We start from the raw sequence: 6,135 nt of genomic DNA, 5'->3' as shown, positions 1-6,135 counted from the left end.
TAATCTACTGCATCTCCGAAACTCAGAGGAAGAGAAGCATTTGCACCCCCAGAGGAAGTGGGAGGATCCGCTGCCAGCTCAATACCTTGGCCTTTATCATTTTAGCCTTTAGCATCATCACCTTCCGGTTCTTCTTCAGTTCCCGAGAACTCAGAACCGGAACCAAAAGAGTCGATAGCATCAGGTCGGGCCAGAAGACCCCTTTTGGCAATTGAATCCAACTCATAGGCCTTAGCGATTTCGGCATCAAAGTCAATGACACCCGCATTGGCCTCTTCCAAGGTTTTTCTCCTCATGTTGTACATAGCATATTTTTTCAACAACGAGGGAAGCCTCTCGGCGCTGAAGTTCTTCTTTAAGCCGGTCAACCTCGGTTGAAAGGTTATCTCATGTGAATCTAACTTACTGGAGGCTGACATCAAGGTCGCGGATAGTGGAGCTGAAAATTCTATTATGCTCGATGGTCCTCTTATGCTTCTCCTCCAACCGGGCACACTTTGCCTCGACATCAGTAACTTCTTCAGTTTTGGAGTTTAAGGCTGCCTCCAAATTTCTCAACCTTTCAGCGGAAGTAGCCTCGCAATTAGTTGCAGCAAGAACGGCATTATGGACTTCAACCCATGTAGCCTTAGTTTCTTCAAATTGTGCCCTTAACGGGGTAACCTCCTAGCTACGGGTCACTAATTCTTGCTCGCTTTGCTACAACCGAGCATGCTGACACTCCAGCGTCCATTCAAAGTTGTTCTTCTTTTTGAGGAGTGCAAAGAAATGATGGCATTTTTTCGAAGATCGGGAAATGAATATGCTCACAGTGGCGAGTCTCCCCGTCAGCCTTTGAACCTCTTTTATGCTTGATAGCTGGTTCGGGATGTCTTTGATGGCTTTAATATTATCGGGGTTAACCTCAATCCCCCTTTGCGACACAAGGAATCCCAGGAACTTATCGGAACTGAGCCTGAATGCATACTTTTTAGGGTTAAGCTTCATGTTGTGCTTCCTTAATATGTCAAAGATCTCTTGCTGGTGTTTAAGATGATCACATGCGTTCAAAGACTTAACCAGCATATTATCTATATAAACTTTCATAGTTTTCCCTATTTGATTTTCAAACATTTTGTTTACGAGCCATTAATAAGTGGCTCCGGCGTTCTTTAGCCCGAAAGGCATCACATTGTAACAATATGTGCCAATGTTCGTTACGAACGAAGTTTTTTCCTTATCCTCCGGGTTCATCTTGATTTGGATGTACCCGGAGTAAGCGTCGAGGAAACTCATTAACTCGTGCCCGGTCGTCGCATCAATCATTTGATCAATGTTTGGCAATGGGAACGAGTCTTTTGGGCATGCCTTATTCAAATCCTTATAGTCTACCTATATGCAAAACTTATTATTCTTCTTTGGAACTACTACTACGTTAGCTAGCCAGTCATGATACTTTACCTCTCAGATTTAACCAATATCAAGCAAGCGAGTTACCTCTTCTTTGACGAATTTATTCCTGACCTCGGCAGTAGGACATTTCTTTTATCTTACCGGAGGGATGTTAGGATCTAGGAATAGTTTATGCACGGTCACTTCTGGTGGGATACCTGTCATATCCGGAAGCGACCATGCAAAAACATCGACATTAAATTTAAGGAATTTGATAAATCCAGACTTGAGCTCGGGGTATAGTCTTGTCCCCAAGTGGAACTTCCTCTCCAAGAATTTTTCTAACAATGCAACTTGTTCAAGTTATTCCGCCTTGGATTTTATTGCATCCATTTCCTTTGGTACCTGAAAATATCTTGGTACCTGATAGGATTCTGATGACTCTTCCCCCAGGTTGACTTCGCTCGGCTTGGGAGCAGGTGTCGGTTCCTGTAATTGCTATGCTGCATGCTCCTTCCTTTTTCTATTAGAAACGGATATTGCATTCATCTTCCTTGCTGCCAGTTGGTTGCCTTTTATTTGTTTAATTCCCTAAGGTGTTGGGAATTTCAACAACTAGTGATATGTTGATGACACAACCTTTATCTCGTGCAACCATGGTCTCCCTAGGATAATATTATAGCCCATATCTCCATCCACCACTTCGAAAAGGGTCGTCTTCATCACCCCCTCGGCATTCGTGGGCAGCAGGATCTCTCCTCAGGTTGTCACACTTGCTAGGTTGAACCCGGCGAGGAGTTTTGTGGTCAGAATGATGCTTCCGGTGAGCTTGGCTTGCTCCAACACTCTCCATTGGATGATGTTGGCCGAACTTCCTGGGTCTACCAGAACACGTTTAATTTTCAAATCTAAGACATCTAAAGAGATTACCAATGCATCATTGTGCGGCAGCAGCAGTCCATATGCTTCTTCCTCCATGAAAGTAATGTCGTCCTCAGCGACTTCCCGGAGTCTCTTGCTGTGGGTCACTGACACCTTCGTCTTTTTCACTGTCGAGAATGTCACCCCATTAATCTTGTTCCCCCCGAAAATCATGTTGATTATCAAGCACGGGGGATTTTCTCCTTCTTTTAAAGGTTCTGCATTATCACGATTGCGGCCATAGTTGTTTTTAGCCCGGTCACTTAAAAACTCTCTGAGATGACCGTTTTTCAGTAATGTTGCCACCTCTTCGTGCAGATGCCGACAGTCCCCTGTATGGTGACCATTGGTCCCATGATATTCGCACCACAAATTAGGATCCTTTTGGCTGGGATTGGATCTCATTAGCTTCAGGAACCGTGCCTCTTTGATGTTCTTTATAGCCGACACCAGCTCCACCACACTGACATTAAAGTTGTACCCAGAAATCCTGGGATAGGAGGAATCTCGATAACCCAATGTCTCATTATCCTACAATGACCTATTATTCCGGCCGCGATCGGTTCTCCTGTTGGTAGCAAATCTATCTGTCAACCGAAAACCTTTACCGCATCCTTCGGCCCGTTCATAGGGAAGAAATTGACCTCTTGAAGACCGTCGATCTCAGTCGAAATCATCTATTGACTTCTCTTTATTCTTCTCCCGGTCTCGACCCTTGGTTGATGTCGAGAAACCGAGCTGATCATCCTCAATTCTTATCTTTGATTCATACTGGTTGTGAACATCAGCCCATGTTGTTGCCTGGAATTCGAGCAGACTTTCCTTCAATTTTCGGGAAGCATCAAAACTCCTCGGATTCAGACCTTTAGTGAATGCTTCAGCTGCCCATTTGTCTGGTACGGTCGGTAGCAGTATCATTTCCTTCTAGAATCGGGTCACGAACTCCCGCAGCAATTCAGACTCTCCTTGTGCAATCCTGAATATGTCGGCCTTTCGGGCCTATATCTTCCTAGCCCCGGCATGGGCCTTAATGAAAGAGTCTGCGAGCATCTCAAAGGAATCTATGGAATGCTCGGGCAAGAGTGAATACCATGTCAGGGCCCCCTTCGTGAGGGTCTCTCTGAATTTCTTCAATAAGACCAACTCGATCTCGTGCAGAGCCAAATCGTTCCCCTTCACCGTCGTTGTATAGTGGTGATATGCTCCTGAGGATCCGAAGTCCCATCATACTTTGGCGCATCTGGAATTTTGAACCGTTTTGGGATCAACTCTGATGCCACGCTTGGTTTGAACGGCAGTTGGGTGTACTTCTTCGAGTCCGGTCTTTTCAATACTGGTGGTGCGCCCAAAATTTGATCCATTCAGGCATTTATTTCTCTCATAAACCGCATGATTTTGGTTTTAAAGGGACTATTTTCATTATTGTTGCCGGAACCGCTAGCTTTCCCCCTGGCCCTACCAAAACCGGCTTTGCCCCTCAGGGTGTTGTTATCGACCCTTTGCATTGTTTGATTTGCCGAAGCACCGAGGGGAACTGGACCTCGTCCATTCGCGTTGTTGAAAGCACCTGACAATGCCTGCCTTAATTTCGTCATGACATGATCCTACCGCGAGAGATGGCCCATAATGGCCTTTTGTTGTTCCCTCAGGATCCTTACTGTTTCAACGACGTGCTCGTCTTCAGCACCATTAGGAGTTGCCTCTCGAACATGTCATGGATACTGTCCACCATGAACTGGCGTGGCCTCATCCCCCTCGTTGCGGGTATTGCTGATGGAATCTTCGTGCTGAGGCTGATTCCCTGGGCCTCAACGTTGTATGTGATGTTCACATCGTTATCTGCCATTTTTAATGATTTTTTCTAAGAACAAAGAATCAAACAAGTTAGTAATAGCTGCAGGGATCAATTCAATTACACAACTGTCTAAGCCCCACGGTGGGCGCCAAACTGTTTACCCGTAAAACAGTACAATTAAATTTATATGTAGTTTATAGACAAGTGAATCAATTTGATCCTAAAATGATAAATGAATTAGACAAAAATGTAAGACTTAGCGTTAAAATCGAGATAAGATAATAAAGATCTTGAAACCGGGAACAGAGCTTCCAGAGGCAGTAAGAATAATGTAAATAAGCAAGAAAGTAAAATGTTATTGAGCTTTGAATAGAATAAAGTGTATGCTTGTCAGAAAATTCGTCCTCCTACAATGATGGTAGAGCTCATTATTTATAGTTGCACCTAGGTAACAAGGTCCTAAGATCAAGCCCCTCTTAAATGAAAATTATGAGGGCTATTGAAGAATGTGTAACGGTAGGCAGTAAATGCCTTATTCTCTATAAAGGACCGTTTACTTAATACTACATGATATTCTTCATTAAATGCTATCGGGTGGTAGGAATTTATTTCGGCTTTATGAATATCATTTTCTCTGATAACAAGCGAGATCATTGCATTCGGTCCTGACTGTCTTCTGTCTTCGGTTCCACGTGTCGCTTTCTCATGCAAACATTAAATATGAACATATTTTATCCTATACAGCTATACCTATTAATTGTCTGACTCACAATAATTGGTGGGTATAGCGCATGTAATTCATGTGCTATACTTATAGCGCATATAATAAATGTGTTATACCCACCAATTATTGTACCCTCGCACTGAATATTTGCTTACTTAAGGACCAGCATTCCTTTTTCAAAATTTCATTCCAAAAAAATCATTCTTCAGCATCCTTTGTATTTTGCTTACTCATTCCGAAATATTTGCTTACTCAATTTTTTCTACATTTTGTATAATGTTTAAAGAGCAAAAAATTGAGGTTGCATTATATTGAGGGGTGAGGTTGTCGTGGAGAATAACTCAACAATGTATTATTAAGTTTCCATTCACGTTGGAGTACGATAGATTGGTATCTTTGATTTGTAAAAGAATGAGTGTGAGTAAACGTTCGGGTGATATTAAGGTAACCGAAAGATATCCATATTCTCTTAGTCCGCAAAGGGTTGCTTGTTATGTTGAGTTTAACATCAAAAAATGATGAAACTCTGAAAGATTTTTTGAGGACTGCGGATGAACATCAGGAACTTCTTGTGATAAAAATGTTGGAAATGTACGTCAAGTCTGAAGACGTCCGCAATATTGAGGTTCCGCAAAATAGAGATAACCTTCAATCATCTAGTGGTGTTTTTGGAGCAGTTTTGTCCGAACAGGTTCCGTTTGAAAGAGTCTGGCCAAATCTAAACTTATCTCCACGGGCGAATGAGGAGTGAGGACATAACTTCTCCCCAAGTTTACATAATTAACACGCCGAGTGGTAAATTTTAATTTTCCTTATTGTAGTATGATTTTTTTATGTATCATATTCGTACTAACACTCATATCTTCCAAAGGGGGTACCGGCTAGATATGAATTTTACAAGCTATGAACCAACCAACAGTTGGAATATGCCCAAATTTGGTGGTTTGGATCATGTTGGTCCATCCGCGAGTCATCAACAACTCGATAATGTGCATCATGGGCTATCAAGAGATTATGAATTGTAAGTTAAGAGATAAAGTTAATATATAATATTGGGATGACATTGAGAAACTCATTATTTTATTGGTTTTGTAGTGAAAATGAGCAACATGATGGTCTTGTCCTTACTCAGTTACCCGAAGACGATATATTTAATCAGGATCTGGCAGATGCCCAGAGTCAGGAAGATGATAGTGATTATGACAACAATGTTGATGAGTCTTGAGATGATACACCCTTCCCTGATGAGGGCGATGATGATGAGGAAACGCGCTTTACTGATGAGAATGAGAATGAGCAACCTGATTTGACGAGGGAGCATGAT

Source organism: Nicotiana tabacum, chromosome 21 (assembly GCF_000715075.1).
Source record: "Nicotiana tabacum cultivar K326 chromosome 21, ASM71507v2, whole genome shotgun sequence".
In the NCBI taxonomy this organism is placed as follows: Eukaryota; Viridiplantae; Streptophyta; class Magnoliopsida; order Solanales; family Solanaceae; genus Nicotiana; species Nicotiana tabacum.
This window is presented reverse-complemented; position numbering follows the sequence as displayed.